Source organism: Nothoprocta perdicaria, unplaced genomic scaffold (assembly GCF_003342845.1).
Source record: "Nothoprocta perdicaria isolate Ctin4 unplaced genomic scaffold, notPer1 scaffold_14, whole genome shotgun sequence".
NCBI lineage: Eukaryota > Metazoa > Chordata > Aves > Tinamiformes > Tinamidae > Nothoprocta > Nothoprocta perdicaria.
In genome coordinates this window covers 1700190-1721743 of record NW_020454538.1, presented here as the reverse complement: position 1 = coordinate 1721743, position 21554 = coordinate 1700190, and the positions used below count along the sequence as shown (strand labels likewise).

The 21554-nt window shown below is 43.1% G+C and overlaps 1 protein-coding gene across 3 annotated transcripts in view; it reads left to right on the top strand.

Annotated features, from left to right (window-relative positions):
* The window catches only part of CTBP1 (C-terminal binding protein 1), a 172681-nt gene that overhangs the window by 91233 nt on the left and 59894 nt on the right, over nucleotides 1–21554 (top strand). The gene's annotated exons all lie outside the window — the stretch shown is intronic.

Genomic DNA, 21554 nt, shown 5'->3' with positions numbered 1-21554 from the left:
ACTGTCAGCATTTATCTGGAGATGGCAGAGAGGAAATTAATTGAAGGCAGCAGAAAAAGTGACAACGCACGCCAATATTTTTATCATACCAGAAGTCAGTACTTCTCTTCATTTAGAGCCAGAAACACAACCTATTCTTGGTTTTACTCAGCTCACTTACATGAGAGACTGATTTCCTCTGTCTTTCTTCATGCTGCTCTTTAGAGTCCGTTTGCCACCAGCAGACATGTCCCTTCAGGATTTGGAAATCAAAAAGGAGGATTTAGGCTCCTACCTTGCAGCATCATTTCTCTTTGTTGCCATCCTGCTAAACAGACAGTAGTGCTGGCGTGGTTGGATTTGTAGTTCGTGCATAAAAGATCCTTCCTCAATGGTCCATGTGCAGCACTGGTGTGACTAGGCCACTGCTGAATCCATGGTTGATAAAACAGACACATTTCTTCCATTTTAGTGATTTAAATTATATTTTAGAAATTTATTTTTTTAATTTTCCTCTTTCGAATTTGCACAGGTTTGGAAAAGCAAGAGAAAAATAAAAAGCATAGTGTATGTGGTATGTGGCAGCTATGCCAGGATGCAGCACGTTCAGCTGGATGATTCTGCTCACGGGAATTATGTTTCCTAAGAAGGCTGCCTAGTGCCAACTCTTTACCCATAGGGAAGGCAACGAAAACTCTCTGAACCAGAACTTAAATTTTTTTCAGTGCTGACTTTGCCTCTTAGCCTGGTGTTGTTGACAGGGAGCACAGTCTTGTAGGAGTCTGCTAAGGAGCTGGAGGAGACGCGGGAGGAGTTCTGTGAACAAGCGAGTGGGCTGCTGAGATCTGTCACTTGGGAGAATGCTAATTTGAGGGATTAAATCCCATTTCTTTGTCCTATCCATATTGGTTTTGGAGGCTGACTTTCTGTTACTGGTTTGGCCAGTGACTACTTTGATATCAGTCAAGTAGCTTCAATTGTCTGTGCCTCCTTTTCCTCTTCCCTCTTATTTGTTTCATCTCTAACAAGAGAGATTTCTCCTCTGAGTTCACACCATGGGGTTATGATTTCAGCTGGAACATCTAGTTGTTACTGAAATACAAATAATAATAGGTTGTTCTAGAAAATGTTTAAGATATTCTATTTTTCAGCTGGCAAATTTTGCAGCAATAAATGTGGATTTCTTGCTTAGCTCTGACTTCCAGCAGGATCAGTACCTACCACTATATGTGGAAGCTTCAGCCTTCTTAAATACAGAATTTGTATATTATACACCTACATATCTGCACATTTTTTACCAGAAGAGGTTTGGCTCAGAAATGGAATCACACCATCAGTGTGCGTGTGAGATGAAACATGTGAAACCAAAAAATGATGCTGTCTGAAACCAAAAAGTGATGCATGTCGCTTGGAGCCTACTCAGCTTTGCTGTCTCTAACTTTGTCTGCAGTTACCAAGTAACTTTTTTTTTTTTTTTTCCTTTTAGCAAAGTAATGGTATGTCTTGCATACATTTACTGCAAGAAATTCTTGAACGTATTGTGGGTCACCTTTAACAAGTACTCTATTGTGTATGTTACACAAATACAGTAACATACAGTTAATGTTATACAGTCATTGAAAATCTTGTTAGGTATTTCGCTTGAATATTCTCTTGAAGCAGAAGACCTCAGTAATGTGACTTTTAAAATATATTTCAATAATATAAATAGAAATAATAGAAATTTCCTCCTAGTTTTAAGGCAATATTGACAGACTTCCAAACTTGACTTTAAGTATAATTGTAAATTTTGTAGCTACTACTGAAGTACAGTTGTAAAGGATTTTTTTAATGAAGCAACATGCGTCTGTCACCATTACCACTTCAAACACACACAGAATGCATCAACATCAAGATTCAAGAATAATAGTGACAGGAATTAAGCGTATTTGTGAACACAGTTAAGGTGGTTGGGCACAGTCAGGGCAGTTGCAACAAGTGAATTTGCCAGTTCTGGTATGATATATGCATATACACACACACAAAAATAGCACCTGTTTTTAAGGGAAGTTCTCATCAGGGAAATTAAAGTAAAAGAGGGAGAAATGAGGAATAGCAGAGAATTATGCCTTCATATAGGTGACCCTTTGTCAGTACTGCGGTCTTGCCAGGTTTTTATTTTAAAGATTGTATTTTGAGTCACATTGATCGTTGAGCAGTATTAAACCTGGGCATGAATGCCTAAAGAAATGGGTTCCACAGGGAGATGGACGTCTTGGGAGCTGCCTGTGCTGCTCACTGGTTGCAGAAGGCGTCTGGAACATGTTCATAAAGGTGATGGTGTTGGTGAGGTTATTTTACAGGTCTCCCTGAGCCATGCACAGATGTCATCTTTCACTTGCAGTTAATCAGAAGCCATCCCAGTGATTACCTCGGTCTGTGGTAATTGATGATGATGAAGATACTCTTTTACCTAAGTCTTGATGAGAGTAATGGGTCTCAGTCTGCACTCCTGGTATTCAAACCCTACCTGTAGATACCTTTAGGTGAGCTAATTCCTGAGGTGTTTGGGGTCTCATGAAAGCAAACTCAAGTCAGGTCTAGTAGATCACTCCTGTAATCCTGTCTGGGCAGCCATCTGTGCCTTGTTCTTCTTCATTTAGGTGTTGCTGTGTTTCAGGGCCAAAGTGTTGGGAGCCAAGCAATTCATAGCAAGGTTAGCCCTTTGGGAGATTGTTCTCGGGTAAAAGAAATGATAATTCATGACAAAGTGCTTCACATCTTTAGATTTTTTTCTGTGTGGCAAAGAAGCCATTGATTGTCGTTTTGTTATTGGATCTGGACTAGATGTTCTCTAAAGGTCCCTTCCAACCTTAATGATTCCGTGATTGAATTTCTTTTCGCATAAAGCTACTTTATCTCACGGTAGTCAGAAATGTTTGGAATATGCACAGACTTCAGTGAATGTTTATGCATTTCTTGTATACACACACACAGGGACTCAGTTTTTGTGGTTTAATCAAACACATGCCTCATATTTAATGATTTCTAATTAGTATTTTAAAATATTGAAGTTTTTCACATTCTGTTGGTGGTGCTTTTCCCATCTGCTTCCAGTATTTTTAACTTTTTGACCCTCGCTCATCTTTTTCTATTTAATAGATGAATTTCATCCTCTCTGATGCAATCAATGCTATTTTTCTTTGAAGTACTTATTATCGTTTCCTGAATTTCTCTATTGATTTACAGTGTGGGCCATTAGAAGAAATAAAAACTCAGGTCTTGAAAGTAGCATTCAGGATGGTGGAGCTTGCCTAGTTAGTATGTGCAGGTGGGATGTGTGATGAGGAATTTTTTCTGATTTGAAGAAACATTTATTTCTGAGAAAAAAAGTACTTATGTCTATATGTACTCCTCAGTCCTTGCTTTAAAATTTGTCTTAAGTTTTGTCACTTGAATATGACTCACTATGACTCCGTTTGATGGTTTATGGAAAAAATAGTCATTCCAGCACTTTACAGTCTGACTTTGCCTCTCATGTCTTCCAAGGTATGAGGAAAAACTGCTGTGTTAGCCAGAATATGAGTAATGAATATGGGTATGAATGTTTTAAATATTTTAATTATATCAGTCGTGTTTTATTCCACATCTACATTTTGCATTGCATTAGCACAAGTAAATCCAAACTGAAAATATCAGTCTTGTGTTTGTTGATAATTTATTTCCTACTTGTAAGCTGCAGAAGTTAACAAGAAATATGTAGAGATCCGAGATTTGTACTTTTCTCAAATGTCACACACAGCACTGGCACCCACGAAGGGGTTCAGGAGAAAGAGCAGTACTAGTTGTCTTGCAAACATTTGGTGGTTTTTTTGTATGCAAGATTAGTTTAGTATCTTAGTTTTCCTTTGGTTAGGTTAAGAGAGGAAACATTGGAGTGGAACTTGCTCACGCAGCATTAGCTGATGTTGCCTCTTGCAAATATCTGCTAAATAATTTAGGAAAATAATGACTTCCTTGCATTGGAGTAGTGCAGGACTTAGTAAGATTAACTTTATTTTAATCATGACATTTGTGCTTTCAGTTATTAGAAGTGTTTTGTTATATGCTTATAATGGTTAGCAATTAAAATGTGATGCCTCTATCTCCACAGTAATGGTATACAGCTATTAAATACTCCTTGAGGTGGTCTCTCTGCCTCCATCAAAACTGCACATGTTACCGAAACACTGGTTTGGCTTTTATGAAGTGTCACTGTACAGTTTTGTAGCCTTCCCTTTCACTTCCTCAGCCCTGTGGGGTTAGGTCCCTCTCATCCCGTCGAATCCAATGCAGCGTTTTAGCTCAGCGGCTGCGAGCGCTTCAGAGCTCCGCAGCCAGGGCAGCTCCTGGACTCCGGAGCCCTTCCCTTTCTTCCCTGGCTCTTTGCCCTTGTGTCGACAAAGCTGCCTGTTCCTGCAGGAGACTTGAGAGAGACTCTGGTTACTACTGGTCTGAGCTCATTTGGTGTCGGAAGCCTGAGGACTTTACTTGTTGTTATTATGCTTGAAGTACTTAGACTGCAAAGCCTTAGGAGTCGTCTCCTTTCCCCTTTCTCCCTTCTTTTCCTCCTTCTCCTTCCCCCTATCTTTCTAGCACTAAGTGTTTCTGCTCTGCAGCTGGAGCGCTGCATTCCGGGCCTGTGCAGTACCAATAACTCACTGTTTAAATAATTGCTACATCCCTGCCTGTGTATTCTAAGCAGAAGATCACTCCCTTTTTACATCTTTAAGTTCCAAATAGGCAAATTACTCAGGAAAGAGCAAAATTTTTACCCTCAGAAGTGATTCTTTTCTTTTTTAATGAGATGACCCAGCTGTATCCCCCTTCCCTTTAGTTTGAGCGTGGAGTGGCTGTGCACACAGAGTGATTCCCTGTTCAGAACCAGGCAAATGCTGCCACTACACGTGGTAACGGGAAGGGTACCTCGGTCTCATATCAGTTACTGTTGACTTGAGATCAGCTCATCATCTTTGCAACCTTTGGCATTGAAATATTAGTGTTATAAAAGCAAAGGCAGAAATTGCTAACATTATTGTTTTCTTTGTTGAATACATATTGTAAATAGGGGAGTGGAAAGACATGCTATTATTTTCCAGGGGCTAAATAAACCTGAATCACGCGGGCTGTGATACTGTGGCACAACGCTGCAGGGTAGCAGGGCATGTGGAAGTGATTTTTATTGGGCTGGCAGCTTCTCCAGGGGCTTTCCAAGGGTGTGGGAATGTCTTGCTGGGGTTGGTCTTGCACAGAACACGCGGGCATCCATCTTAAAACTGCCCGGTGGGAGAATCACTAGTAATGTGTCATGAAGATCTGGATTTGCTAAGGTTTGTAACTTGTGATTTTGTTTTATAATTAACACAGAAGTTTTCTTTTTAAAAATTTTATTTGCAGTTGAATTACTGAATAAATAGAAAGCAGAAATCTGCGTGTGTTATGAGAAATTGTCAGGGAATATTCAGATTTGGCTTCCACTTCTTGGAGAACATCAGCTCAGATGAGGTTAACTGTCTGCAGTCATCAGAATGAAGCAGATACTTGCCTCTACCTGCATCAGCAATAGGACATAGAAACGATACTTCAGAAGAGTGATTTTTTGTCTCCTACCTCCTTACAGAGACATCAGAATTTTTATTTTGTTTTTACTTCTGAAGCCAAGAGGAACCCATACTGTACATCCAATTTCTTAATATTTCAGCACCATATAAAGAGCTGCTTTACTTCCTATCCAAAGTGAACTCCATGCATAAGTTAGAGGAAAAGAATTATTTCAGAAGCTACAGTTAGTGCCAATTTCAAATGGATCTGCTTGTTGCTATAGGCAGATGGAAGAAATAAGCCACCTACCTGCCTGTGGAAACCCAGGAGTGGTGATTGAGGGTGAACAAGGGTGAGCAGAGGTTGCCTGTGAGCACCACCCAACAAACCACCTGCAGTCACTGCTGGGCCTCTGTGTGACACCCCTGCTGACTGGTGAAAATGCACGTGGGGACCTCTTATTTGGAACCTCTGCGTGGAAAGAGTAATCTAAAGAAGGCAACATTACTACTACTAATTACAGGTGCACTGATTGCAAGTGTAAAACCAAAACATTGGCACAGAGCCAGCTCTTCTTTTTTCCCCCTGCTTCATGTGGTGATTTTATGCCAGGAGCGCTTTGGGGCTGCCCTCCTGTGACGTGATCTGTGCGCTCCGAGATGCTGAGCGTCAAAACCACTTGTGTGAAACGCGCTTCAAAAAGGTTGTCTGAGATCAGTGATGAGGAATGGAAAGGCTATCAAATTAATATTTGTTTATTAATTAATAATGATTAATTTGATTTGATGATTTGATTATTAATTAATTAATTTGTTCATTAAGTATGAACAACTGACCGCATTTTTCATTCTAGAGTAGTTTATTTGGCATTAAACAAAATGTGGAAAAGATTGTAATTTTATTTAACTCCAGTAAAATGCTTAAAAGTCATTTTGCTATCATAAATACTTTATCATAAAGTTTTAGGTTATCTTAATATCCTAGCAGTGTTTAGCAGTGTGGACTCTATTTAAGCTATGAGGCTTGCCTTGATAACTTTCAGAATTACGCCCATTTTCATAAAGAATATCCATATTACTGTTTAGTAATAATGAATGCAAGAAAGAAAAAGTTGCTTCCATCAGCATGTTTTAAAGTATAGTGTATTTACTTGTGCTTGTGTAATTACTACTACAATACTATATATAACAATGGTCCTACAATCATTCTTACCAGTAGTGTATTTGAAAATACAAAGTGTACCAGAGAACGATGGTATTTCTATAGCTGCGAGAAGAGAGACTCTTGGAAATACTGCTAATTGGGGTTACTTTTTAATTGCTCAAGTTGTATTGCACTTAGAAGAATCCAAATAAGTGAGTATCTAGAGCTACATCATTGCTTTTATTGTTTGGCATAGAACAGATTTTAAGAAGAGGCCTAAGCAACAGCCAAATTACATTTTAGGAGCCTTAGTGTTCTTACTAGCTGCAATTTCACTCCCTGTAAGCCTTTCAATTCTACTACCTTGCTTTCGTCCAAGTCCTGTAATAGGTGCTAATGTTTCTGAAGTTAGGCTTTGCTTAAAAAGAAAAAAAAACTTTTTTTTTTTTTTTAAATAAAATGTGGGAACACATCATTACATTTAGTTGTCCAGGAAATTATATGTATGAATTGGATCTGTGAAAGAATTATTACACAGTCTTCAGGAAACTTGAAAATTTAAGAAAAATATATGGGTATTAGGAAAACACGGTACAAAACTGAATTACTGCGTTACTGAATACTGAATGTTGGTGTGTCTGAATAGTCCCAACGTGCACAGGCAGCTGACAGAGCCCAAGAGCGCTGGTGGGTCCTTAAGGCTGTTAACTTCCATAGGGAAGTAAGGAGGCTCCATCCCACCACGCAGAGAACAAGCATTAGGAGACCCGCTTGGCTAAGCAGGAGCCAGTGCCTGGTGCTTTATGGAGCTGCAGTGTTTTGCAAGGCCATGGTCTGTCAGCTTTGAAGGTCCTGGAGATCAGTAGGGGACCTTGAGAGCTGGAGAGGGGCTCGCACACATTGCAGCCATCTTCAGCAAGGTCAGTCGGGAATGGGGGCAGCCTCGCTTCAGTCCCTGGAAAAATCATGGAGTGTATCTAACCAACCAGCCTGATCCTCTCTGATAGAGTAACTGGGTTTATAAATGAGGGGAGAGCAGTAGATACCAACCTTACTTCAAGATACAGCTTTTATATATCCAGTATATGTTCCCTTTCAAAGGAGGGCTGTATTTCTGAGCCCTACTCATTTCTCTCTAGAGGAGGTCTCCACCAAGAAGTGACAACGTCACATCAGCCACATTGATACGTGCAGCTCTTGGCTGAACATGCTCAGTTCAGTGCGGAGTTTATGACACCATCAATGGAGATTTTATTTCCCCAGAAAGCTTGTTAATGCTCTTGGGAATTCTTTCAGCAGTTGGGGAATTTGCTAGTTAATATTAACCAATTATCAGTTGAAGTATGAAATAGGGAGGGGGTGTCGGATACTGCTGAGCCCTCAAGGGGAACAAGCGTGAGGAGCTGCACTACCCTCTTGCTGTTGTAGGTTGAAAGTGAAGGTTGTAGGCAGGTCTTCCTGAGCAAAATATTTGGGTGTTGATTAGAAGGAATTAGTAAACAGCAAAAATGATGTGTGGCAGAAGATTGTTGTAATAATTTGTGTTTTCTTCTGAAAATCTGAATGAGTTAGGTTGTAAATTTTTAAGTTGGCAATATCCATAATAATACACACTACTCCAATATAAGCTTTTATTTTGCAACAGTGTATGTTATTTATCCAGTTATACCAAATATGTTAATAAAATACAAATCTATTTTATGGAAAATCATTCATGATCCCCTGAAAATTGCTAACCGAGTAGTGGTGATTTTTGTTTAATGTCCATCATATTTTTAGAGCTCTGTGAAGCAGAAATTAGCCTGAATTAATGGTTATTTTATCCAGTAAATAAAAAATTAAAAAAAATTCAATGTTAATCTCTTGGGACTTATTCCATGTCATAGCAAGTGTTCATTATTTGCAGTAGAATCAAAGTTTGGTCTGTAAAGAAAAAAGAATTACTTCCTGTTTTTCCAGATAAATTGGAATAAAGAAAAAAAAAAAGAGCTAAATTGAACCAGTTATGGTAAGTGTAGCAGTGCGTGCAGAAGGGACAGAACGAGGGGACTTTGGAGGCACCACCAAACTTAAATGGGCGCCAGTCCTTGCAGGATAAGGCCCAAACCAAGGATGAGGTGGGAACAGAGGCAGGTGGAGGAACCACCGTGTATTATTAACGAGTGTGGTTGTAACTGGAGCAGTTTCAGGTTCTTGCTCTTGGCAGTCCCTGGGATAGCCAGTTGCTTTCATCTCAGGAGAAGGCAGTGTTGCCTTACAGGGTACGAGCGTCTTGCACACACTTTTTTACTTCATTTTTTACAATATACGTACACCTATCACTACAAAAAACACAGGAGGGGGGGGGGGGGGGGGGGGGGAAGAGAGGGAGAGAGGAGGACAGAGAGAGAGAGAAGCCAGCCAGGCTGGGCTTGTCTGGTTTCTTTCTTCCCAAAGAAGCCTTTCTTCCCAATTCCAGAAACAGAATCTTTTTTTATTTGTGGAAATGTTTCATTAACAGAAGCATTTGTATTCATCTTAAGTTCTACTTTTCATACTCCATGTCTCCAAATGACTACTGTATTTTTATTTTTGTCATCTTTTATGGGTTCACCCAGGAGAATTCTACTATCATGTTTTACAATTGAGTTTCCCAAGTGCTGTTTTTCCTACTGCATTTTTGTGTTGAAATGACAGTTAAGATTTTTCCTACTCCAGACCTGTCAGGTCCCTTTACTTTACAAAGGACCATTTTCAGCTCTGCTTTTCCAGTACCAATAACATTTTCAGCACACAGGGAAGATAGAAGAGCTTGTTAAAATCTGCACGTGGTTGTAAATGTGTGAGGTTGCTGTCGGTGGTGCTTCCGAACCCCAATTTTGTCCAATTTGAACCTAATGTATGTTCTTCCCAACCAGAATGATGAGCTATTGCTGCTGCAGCTAATACTTAACACCGAGGACGAATGCATACCTGTTTCTGGGCTCATTAGACAGGACCAAATATAACTCTTCAGCTCTTCTGGAACATCTGGATTAGCTCTCACGGCAAACATGAGTGTTTTCATAAGTGAATGCTATGCATATTTTACAGATGAGAAGCCTGGATAGTTAGAATGGAAATGATTTAGGATGACGAGGATCATAGGAGGTCGGTGATGAGATAGAAGCTGATTGTCATTTTTCTGAATCTTGGCTAGTGCCTCAATCCTTCTAATCTCTCCCGGCTGAGGCGCCTCGGTCCCTTCACAAAAGCCGCTGCCAACTGGATTCCTCTAGGCTCCATCTCGTGCAGTGTTTTTTGCAGACTGGGTAGCTATGTCATCAATTAAAGTGTCGGCAACTTAAGTACCAAAAACTGATCAGCAACATCCTGTTTTACTTGTCACATGCAAAGATACTCTTGCAGTGCCCAGAGAGGTGTTTTACTTAAAGAGGTGCCAGCTGAGCTAAGCCCAAGTAAAATGGTAGTAATATTGATACCTAAGAAGAGAGCAGTACCATATGAGTGTCATTCACAGAAAACATCTCTGCCGACCAAGGATAACCAAAGTTAAGGTGAGTTAGCTTTTAAAAACAACCTGATGTTAATCTAGGACTAAAAGTCCTGAGTTTGCTGTTTCACATATAGTGTGGCCTTCGTATTGCAGTCCATCTTAAATCCCTGTGCCCTGTCTTTAGTACTCTCAGTGGGACCAACATGAATCACAGAATGGTTGAGGTTGGAAGGGACCTCTAGAGATCATCCAGTGCAACCCGGCTGCTCCAGCAGGGACACCCAGAGCACGGGGCACAGGGAATGAGCTGTCTTCTGGCATGGATCATGAGCACCAAGAGATTTATGTCAGTAGATGACACCCTAGGAAAGACTAAGGTGATCAGTTTTGCTCATGCAAGCAGAGCAGTATCCACTGGTGAGTGGATTTTTAAGTTTTTGGTCAGCTCCCAACTCCACAGAGTGCAGGGTCAGGATGAATTTGAGGTTGCTTTCAACTCCTTTTATATCACATATTCCCCTCATAAACTGAGCCCCGAATTTTTAACTGGAGTGGTGTTTATATTCTGCAAAGCATTTTGTCTTGAGGTGCTTAGGAGGTGAAAACACCACCATAGCCCTTGACAAGAGAATGAATAGCATCCACATAAGAAAAAAGCGCTGGAAGATAATGTCTAATGTGAAGCTCCTGCATGCAGCATGGAGCTACTGGTTCTGATTACGTCCTTCTCTAAAATAAGGGAGTTGTTTTGTATCTGGTAATTCTCTCTACAAAGACTGTTAATTGGAATACGTCGATTACACCCTGTTCTTTAAGACATTTCTCCAGCACCAAATCTTATTTTCTGCACCCTTTTCAACCTCTCACCATAGAAAACATGGATGCTGTAACTGGCAGGATTATTTCACTGTCAATCTCAGTAACCCTGTCTGCGATAGTAAACATTTTCTCCATACGTATTTTCCCTCTGCTTTTCCCGGTGCGGTGCTTGGCAGCACATACGGAGCTGTGCGTTGGCTGCACTGCCGGGATCACAGCGCTCTAGGGTGTAGGTGCCCGTCAGTGTGGCAGTAGGCGTTTTTTCTAATAACAGATCTTTTCATTTTGCTTTATTAAAGCACATTTTGTTTCTGTGATCCTCGTTTATCAGGAGTCCAAAATGACTGTGTGATTGTGCCATTGCTGTTATTTTTTAGAGGCAGTTTCTCGTTTTTGTGTTGTTCACAGTCATTCTGGCAGAGATTTTATATCTTTGTCTGCATTGTTGGTGATGATGACAGATACCCATTAGAAGCATCTCTGTTCAGAGGGAGATCTTTGTGACAAATGCTTCTTAAGATCTGACAGCTGATCCTTAATCGTTTTAATGTCTTTGTTTTTTTTTAATCTGTCTTGCCCTGTGCTAACTTTTTATTCAGAATGTCATGTTGTACTGGCTCGGGTCTCCTGCTGTACTCCTGTTGGAGGAATTTCTGTTAAATGTTCATGAATCCTGGTGATGAATGTAGTGTAAAAACCGAGAAGGATAGTTTTCTGGGGCCAGTAGCTTGCAATTTGGTAGACATACCAAATAAAATGCCTGTTTGGGTCATTTGGGCTTTATTAGTTGTTCATTCTTCTTGTATTATGTTGTTTTTCTGCCTGATCGGGAAACTTAGAAATAAATTTTCCTACCAGATCTGCACAATGGCCAATTATAATAATACTCTACTATAATTATACTCCTAATATAGACTATAATCTAGAATCTGCTACTATAAAGGACATACAAGAAAGAATTTAATAAATACCTGTGGAATAATATCCTTATAGAGAAAATAGACATGAAATCTCTTTACTAATACTGGGATAGGAATGTCACACTCACAAAGAATTGGATTTTTTTTTCTTTTTTATTTTGATGCAGATGTGTGGGTGTTCTCAATTCCTGTTAAAAGGAGTTATTACATTCCTTGCTGTAAGTTGTATTGGTCGTAAGTAGAGTATAGAGATGCAATAAAACTTCATTGTGTGGGAATGGAATGTGGTAAAACTAAACTATGAAGTTCTTATTTTTTTGCTACTGTGAACAGTGAAAAATTTCCTTCTGTAATTATGCTGAGTATTTAAAATCATTGAATCTCCTCTTATTGTTTGCCTTGTGTGAGTGATGCACTGCTTTTTCCCATTAAAATTATTTAGCTGTTTCTTTCCTCTGTTAACGTAGGGGGGAAAAATCAATATGAAAGATAGTATTAGCATTAGTTGGTCCTGGGTCTGATTTGATTCCAGCATTGCAGCCTAATGCTCTTAGCAATTGTTTCTGTTCACAGAATTTTGAAAGTACTGAGAGAAATCTTGATCCATGGAGACAGTACAATAATTCACATTGACATATTTTCCCCATGTGCCACAGGGCAAGCGGAACTACTAATGCTCCTGTACAAAACCCGTTTTCTTTTTGTTGTTGTTGTTTTTCTACGAGCAGAATGGAAACACTGGTGATTGTGCCAGTGGATTATGTAGAAATTCAGACTGCCCTGAAGCCATCAAAGCGGAAAAGTTAAAAAAAAAAATGCATCTGCTCATCCTTATCTATCTTATCTATTTTTTAAGAGAAATGCTCTGTGCAGTGAATATAGATATTCACATTTGGTGTTTTGGTAGCATTTGAGGGGGGTTGGTGGTGGTTTTAAGCAAAAAATGCGGTCAGGGAGCAGGTAGCAATGATTGGATAAAAAGCTCTGTGAATCTTGCGTATGCACATGAGTTGATTCTAGCAAAAAATCTTCTCCCAGTCTGCTCTGTGCCCAGCAGCGAACGGGCAGCGCCCAGAGGAGCCCCTTGTTCCGCTCGTGTATGTACAAGGAATATGTGTTACCCATTGTAGTATTTTGCCTCCAGCTTTGGAAGACCTAATTTTTTTCTTCCCCTAAGCAGCAGAAATGATGTCAGAGTGAACATGGCATTTCGCTTTGGACGTATAAAGAACTGTGAAACTATTGCATATGTTGAGAAATATGGATTTATGTAAGATATAGATAAATTCCAGCAGTTTCACCTATGTAGTAGAGTCAGAGTGCATTTGAAATGGGATTTAACCGTGAGTTTTTGAAAGCTTTGGTTCAGTGTTTAGGAAATAGCAGACAATTGCTCTCTAATAGTGTCAGAGAGAATAATTACACTGTGAGGACTAGCAGTGATAGATGAGTAAAGATATTTCTGCTCAGTGTTCATCGTGTTGGCCATATGTTACAGAAGGGTGTATATGCATTAGTAGATTAAAAACTAACAAGAACGTTTTAGTAGGTAAATTAGCAAATAATTTATTTGGTGCCTGTCCTGTTTCCTTCTTTTAGGAGAGGCAGGAGACTAGGCTTAGGGCACAAATGAGATGAGTTTGACCTCAGCCTACGGCTGTACAGACATCTGTCGACATCTCCAAACATCCATAGATTTTAGCACAATTGGAAGTCGCTTGTCAGGAAAGCTCCAGAAGCAGGCAGAGAGCCCCGACTCCTCCTGCGGTTGTAAAAAGAAACCAAAACTCTTCTCTTCACTCTCTGCATCTTTTTTTGTACAAGGGTCTCTCTGTTTTGTAGCAGTTAGCGGCGCTTACAAGCTAAAACATCCAAAATACTGCATTTGAACCACCGTAGGGCTTTCCCCTCAGATTCTTTATTATCTACGTGAATTATTGTTCAATCCTCTCTGGGCAGGGCTCCCTCCGAGGCAGGTTTCTCTGTGATGGTAATGGGGTAGGTGCAGCCGCTGGGAAAGGTGTCAACTTTAACCTCTGTGGGTCACGGGGCTCCGGAGTACCGCCCAGCCCTACAGGCTGCCCCCACATCCTTCGGGAAGAGCTCATTAATTATTTATCCTGCCCTGTCTGTCTGCATTTGCTTATTACTCCAGCCCAGTTGTCTGTGGCCTCCACTAGCGGATTTAACGTTTGTAAGGCGGTGTGGATGCCTGTGATGGAACTTTTGTGGCTCATGAGGTATATGGAGTCAGTTGAATTAAGAGCCCAGGCTGTTCAGCAGGACATGGAGGTGTTTCCCTTTTGGGGGACATGTCTGCTGTTCTTTACTTCTCCCATAGCGATGCACAAGCATGTCCCGTGATTGCTCTTTTAGCTACCTAGATGAATACAAATGAATTAAAGCTGTTTCTGTGATCAGCGGCTGCTCGTCTTCTGGTCACAGGAATATGTAGGGCCCAAATAAAATTGTGTCCTGCCTAATCCTCTTTCTCTTCTATGAAGTATAACTAAAGCTATCACAGGCAGGTTTGTGTTTATTTTAGTCTCCCCTGCTTATAGCTCATGAAAAACTCTTTCATGGGCTCTTCCTGTGTCACCCGCAGTCACGACTGTTGCGATGTCCCAGCGCCGCAGCCTTGCTGGGGTCTGTCCCGCACAGCGGTAACTGCGTGATATTTGCAGCGGGTGTCCTGCTGTCAGGAGTTACAGTCACTGAGAGGTGATGGGGTGCCCAGAGACCCCGGAGGACAACAGCTTTCATAGGCTTGGATACCAGCCCAGCAAAATGTCTTGGTCAAGTAGTGTTGACTGTGTAAAAGAATGAAGACAACTGCTTAGCAAACATTTTTATAAGATCGAGATCTCTACAGCATTTTTTAATGTAAAGCGCTAAGGCCTTTGGTAATTTCATCCAATAATCTTTAAGAAATACCATTTTATCATAACATGCATGTGCCGAAACGCTGCCGTAGTCTGTAAGGCAAAATGCTTGGCAATAAATGGAACAGTAGATCTGACAACAGTGATCACCACCTATTCGGATCCAGTTCTGCGGTCAAGTTGTATGCTGTATGGCTGCAAGCAGTCTGATCAGGCTGTGTCCATAAGATTGCTGCTCTCTTGATGTTATTGAGCAGTACAGAGGGAGTTTTTTCAACACACACAAAGTTACTGCCTCACCCTGTGAATTACCACGTAAACCAACGCGCTTAAAGATTGGAAATTTATCTTGGGAGTTACGCGTGGTGATAAGGATTTTGCGTAGTTTCTTTTTTGGCTGTTAAGATTTAAATCTTGCAAGGGGGTAAGTAATAAATTGGTGCATTTATCTATATTTGGGTTAGTGAAGGAGCTGTACCCCAGAATAATTGCCTATGAAGGGTTTGATGGTTAGAGAGGGTATGTGGCATAGAGCAGCAGGGGCATAAAAATACCAGTATGTTGCTAGATACATGCAGGCAAACAGCATATAAAACGTGTTTCTCTGGAGCGTGGTGTATTTTACTTCTTCATGAAATCTTAGGAGTTTCTTTTTGCTATTCCAAAGTCATCCACCATTTACTGTTATGGGTTGCCTAGGCTGCATATTGTTCCATATATTGTAACTATGGAATTGATTTTCCTCTCTCCTGCCTGTCTCATTTTTCCTACTGATTTTGCTGATTTTTGTTGGTGTTGTTGAGCACAAAGGGGTGCTCATAGTGATTGCTATTTTGTGAGTGATTTTTTTTCCCCTGATTTTTATTAGAAATTTCTGGATATATTACTCTTGTGATGAAATCAAAGAAAAAACTTAAGACTTACACTTTTAAATTCTTTTTAACGGGTTTGTTTTTGTTGTTATAGTCCATTCTAGTTCTCAAATCATGATGTGTGGATAGATCTTACTGTGTTCTTAAACATGTGTTGAGGTTTCCTCACGTGCCAAACATTTTCTGTCGTTCATTGTAGCTGAGTGAGTGGTGGTGTCCAAGTGCTGCCTCCTGCTCCTTGCAGCAGCGTCAGGTTTTAGCTGTGTGGGGGCTCCGTCCGGCAGGGCGAGGAGAGGAGGTGCCAGGGAGAATCGCGTGTGTTTCGGGAACTGGTGGCACCAGGGGTTACTTGTTACTCACTGCTGAATCATTTTCATACCGCCGGATTGGGTGATAGTGCTGCTAATGCAGTGTTTTGCAAGAGGACAAATCTGGCAGTGGTTTAATTTGCAAGAAGATAAAATCAAGGCTGACAATTTGTAGTCATCTGAGGCAAATTTCAGAGAGCAGGAGTTAGCTCCAGTGTCAGGAACGTGTGTAATCCCCCTGCGCAGCTGCATTCCAGGCCCTTGGCAGCAAACAGATATTTTCCTTGGACTAACTGTTCAGCTTTCTGCATCCCTGGACTCGGGATGCTCTTGGTTTGTTGGAGAGAGAAGTCTCCAGATAAATATTTGCTAAGGTCTAGCTTTGCTTTTGTCCCCCATTGCGGATCAAGCAATCCTTCCTGAATATTCCTGCCGAGATGCTCGCTTTCGTGGTAGGTGTTTCAAACAAGCATCAACAGCTTGTGGAGATGCCACCTACCGCTGCTTTAACGTGGTGCCATGCCCAAAATAATAAATCCTGCTTCTGAGCAGAGCTAATTAGCCTAGGTCTGGAATAACATTGGCAATGCCTGTAGCCTTATGGCCTGAGAGCTGGAGCAGCACCCTCCTTTCCTGCAGAAACAGGCAGCCTTGTCCTTGATCTCATGGAATCGAATGCACATCTTGCACGTTGCTTCCTCATCTGATTTTCTCCGTCCTCTGAGGCTCTCAGCAGATTGTCCTGAGGCTGTAAACAAGATATATCACGGTGGGAAGATCCCCTGGGATATCTCCTGGTTCTCCTTAAGCCACTGGACAGTTACTGAGTTTAGTCAGTACTAGCTGAATTACTACCACCAAAGAGATAGTTACTGAATCTGTGGCAAACTTTAAGTCTTTAGGAGGCTTTATTATATATTTGTTGCTCCTTTGTGTACAGAATGCATCATCACAAAGGACATCTATTTTTGCTCTGTAATAGAAGATCAGCTAGGAACTAATCCATACAGGTCTGGTTTTGGAGGACTTCTGTGCAGCTCAGAGCCTTTGCGCAGCGTCTCTGTAACGTACACGAGCTTGAAGGGGGTCCAAGATTTCAGACAGGTGAGAGGAAAAACCCTTCCTAAGTTACAAATGAGCTTTTGTTCTTTCCTGGGAATCAGCTGGGGGCTCCTGGGAACACGGATTGGGCCATTTCTCCTTCACCTCGTACAATGTCAAATCCCCAAAGAAGCCCTGGCAGCGCGGAAGGGACTGAGCCATATGGGGCAGGTTGCAGTTGTTCCTCAGGTCTGGATTTATTCCATTGTGAACAGATGGACAATGGCTGACATCTCCTAATGGTTCTCAATAGGGCTTTTTTTTTTTTCTGCTGTTCATCTGTATCTTCTTTTTCTGTTCAGCCAGAGCCCAGACCTTACTGGAAATGGTCTGTTAACTCCTCTTGACTGGATGGAAAGCGATACCTCTCATTTCATGATAACCAGGAAATGCAGAGTATTTAATTCCATCCCAGTCCCTGTGTTTTTAGCACTTATATGAAGAGGGTAAGATCAAGAAGAATATCCCTTAGTCACTTAATACAGATAACATCAGAGGAGAGAGGCTTTTTGTGTTCACTGCTTTGAAAGGAATTTATTCTTCCATTCATTGAGGACACTGTAAAGCTCTTCCCATTTGTAGGGCTGTTATATCCAGTAGAGAGCCAGTGCTCCCATTGCACTGTGAGAAAGAAGCAACGCGTAGCTGACCTGTCCACAATGAACTGACTTTATTTGACACAGGAGAACTTCTTCTTCATTAGGTGCAACTTCAGTCTGCTGCTTTGATTCTTCAGCAACCTGTCTTTGCTGCAGTAGATGAAGGTTCTCTGTTCAATTTAACATCTTTGTTGACTTGAAGACTAAATGCTTCCCATTAGTCAATCATTCTTCCTCTTTTTTTTCCATTTCCATTTGTCCTCTCGGAACCTGCTGGAAATCTCTCTCCAGAGGAGCCATTCTCTTTAACACCAACCAGAAAGCAGTAACTTGCTTTAGCAGGGAGTTTCACAGAGAGGAAGTTACTCAGAAAATAGAAGCTATAATTATAATACCGCCGTTGCAAAATGAAAGTACGACTGATCTCTGTGTGTACTTTATTAATAAATGCTTTGCAGGATTTGAATGGAAGAAGGAAATGATTAAATCCAAACAAATTATTATTTCCTGATTCTTTTTTTTTCTATTAAATTGCATTGACCGATTGTAATTACACATTGAAAAGATTTAGTTTTAAGATAAAGTTTAAATGTTAGGCCTGTTTTATTCAGCCATTCTTCTGACAGAAATCACATTTTGGCTCTGCTAGTAGCACCTGCAAGATTTACTGTCTTCAAAAGTTACGATATTCCAGTGAAATAGAATCTTACATTTTGATTTCAGAAGGCACAAAGGTTTTAAAATGAAGGTCTCCAAAGCTGTAGTAATGAATGTGCCTATGGGTGGTGCACGTTGATGAAGAAGTAGAGGGGAACACGTGTGGAAAAGCCAGCGCTCATTGCAGTGACAAACGCAGGGAGAATTGGGTGCCAGTAACAACCTCCGTGTCTAGATGCAAGAGCATTGTAGGGTCTCATTATTCAGTTCTGGGAGCGTTCAGCAAGTCTCTTGGCTCATTACTTAGATGATACAACAATAAAACTTCCTCTTTCAGGAACTTCAAAGTCACATCTGCTAAAGATATCGTACCCTAATATATCTAATTTGTGAAAGCCTGAGGTCATGCCCTTAGGATTAGATATTCTGAGGGGAATAAAACTTGTGCTTAATTTATACATGTGGTTGTTAACACATATACTTAAAACAATGTATTTTGTCTTAAGCACATGTGCTCATCCAGTTGACTGTTAGGAAGCCAAGAAACAGTTTGGTGGCTTTGAAAATGCCATAATTCTTGTGGAAGGAAAGAAAAAAACCCACCCAGCTGTGTAACATTATTGTTTTTAAAAAAAGTCTTAGTGACAGCAGTGCCAGAATTGGATATGAGGATGGGAATTGGTGCATTTTATGGGGGAAAAAAAATCACTTGTATTGTGGGTTGTGCGTAACATAGCCCAAAAGATGGGAGGATGACTAGATGTTGAGTGTCTCGGAGGCGAAGTTGATAACAGAGGAAGTAAAAGGCCGGGGGAGGCGGCTGGCTTGACCCCACTCGGCTGTTCTGCTCCCGGGTTTCCTCACGGCCCATTCCCAATATGAGGAAGCTTGCAGGGAGAGGGGCCCTCGGGAGAGGGGCAAGCGTGGGCGGGCGGGCGAGTGTCCCCAGGCAGGAGCCGCTTGGTGCCGGGCTGCAGTGGGAAGCGCTGCGCTGTCCTCCTCGCGAGGCTCCTCTCGCCTCTCTGTGGAGTAGGTGCCTTCAGCAGCTGTCACGGGGTGGAGAGACCTTGTGACTGGGGACACAGGGTCACATAACCCCTCTCCTTCAGCAGGTGCAAATCGCTGTGCCGCTGTTGAAAGCAGCACAGTTGGTCCGGTTGCAGTCAGCCAAGGATCCAGCCCAAACTGTTCTCCCAGGAGACACAGTTGGTGACTCTTGCGTGTGCACGGGGAGGGAAACAACAGCGCGTTACCTCCGGCAGGCCTCGCTCTTGGCCTGCACACCATGGGCACGGGAAAAGAGCAAGCATATGAATCCCTTCACGGAGCCGCGCAGAGAATACCAAGCTGCAGTATTAATAACCTCCTGTTATTGAATACTCCATCTGTTCATCATGCCAACTTATCCTCACTTGGAGCACTCCCCTTGTCACAATATTTTGCAGCACCCTCCCCGAAGCGGCAGCTCCGCTTCAGAGCGACGGTTGCCCAGCCGGGTAACCCCAGCGAGGAGCTGCTCCCGCTGCCTCGCTCCGCGCACGTGCCCCTATAGAGACGCCGCTGAACCCTAATTCCATTTCTGAATTGAGGGCTTCCCGCTGTTATTCCCTCCCGGAGCTGTCTCCCCCTCCGCAGCATCGGTCCGACCCCCGGTCCCGGCGTGTTCCTTGCTGCTGTGCTGCTTCCCGCCGCCGCTTGCCCTGTGGCAACGTTAGCGGAGCAAAAAATGACAGGAAAAGTTCGGTTTTGCATAACGACACAGTGAGATCTTTTTCCAGAGTCACTGCTTTGATATGTATGTCTATATTTTTCTATTTGCTAACACGTATAAATGTCAATAAAGTGGTTAACCACTTTAAAGTGATTAACCCTGAATATGACTGTTTCTGTGGAGCCCGCACGAGGCAGCTGGGGAGGCGCTGCCCTGGCCGTGGAAGCAGTTCCTAGGGAATATTGGGATTGTTCGCAGGGTGTCCGAGGGTCCCTGTGCAGGCGCTGAAGGCTCGCCCGGGAATGCAGGTGGCATTGAGAAAAGCCAGAGGCTGCACTGGGTTCTGCAGGAGTCACCCCCACATCCACTGGGAAAGGGGAAGCTCGTAGGGAGCTGAGCTGGTCAGTGCCGCCTGTGAGGCCCTGGATGGAGGCAGGTATTAAGAAAGTTAAAATACATGTAAATATTTATAAAACAAAAGAGGGGCCGAGCGCGAGCCCGCGCCCCCGGGTCTGCCCCGCTCGGAGGCGGCGAGTGCCGAAAAGGCGCTGGGGCGGCGGACGCGAAGCAAAGGCTGCGCGGGCCTGGCTGGGAGCGCCCGGCACACCCCCCGCGGCGGCCATGGCGGCGCCACCGCCCGCCCGGCCTGCGCCGCGGGGCGGGGCCCGTCAGCTGACCCCGCCGCCCGCGCCGCCTTTGCTTCACGTCCGCCGCCCCAGCGCCTTTCCGCGCGGCCGCCGCGGCCTTGAACTTCAGCGCGGGCGCCGCGGGAGGAGGGCTCGGAATAAACAGAGATTTCGCGACATTAAAACCCTGGCGGGGAGAATTGCGCCGCGTTCAGCGCGCGAGGGAGGGACACTTAGTGTCCTCCCGCAGGGTGGGTGGTTGGCAGCAGAGACATTGCGGCAGGGTTGGTGCTGTCCTCCCCCTTGGAAGGAGGAGAGCTGCCAAGCAGGGGCACTGGGAATTAATATTCCCTGCTGGGAATAGCCGTCCGTGAGCATAGCCTCCCTATCCCCACGGAGCAGGAGTGGGGCTTGGGGCCGGCTCCTTCCGAGGCCCCTCCGTGGGCAGCGGAGCAGCCCCGGTCCGGCGCCTCCCGGGCAGCGGCAGGAGAGCGCTGGGACCCGCTGCGCTGGGAGGGCTCCGGCGAGCGGGGCGGGCTCCGAGGAGCAGGGCGCGCGCCTTCTCCCTGAAATGTGGCCTTGGGGCCCCCTAGGAACAAGGCGGGGGCCTGAGGGGGTTGATGACATTAATTTGGCAGGCACGAAAACCCAAACTGAATCATAAAAAATAACAAAATACTGGGAGTGTTAGAGAGGTTTGGTTGTGGAAGGCTCAGGGAGCTACGGGCAGAGGGCAGGCAGTTAATGCTACTCCTATAATAGTTAATTTTGCCTTTTTCTTTGGCTCCTGGGTGGAAAAGCGAAACAACCCCCCCCCCCCCACCACCGAAACCCGCAGCTAACGCGTCCTCGAGGCTCCGCGCCGCCCTCCCCGCCCGCTTTGCGCGCGCTGCCGCGTGCTGC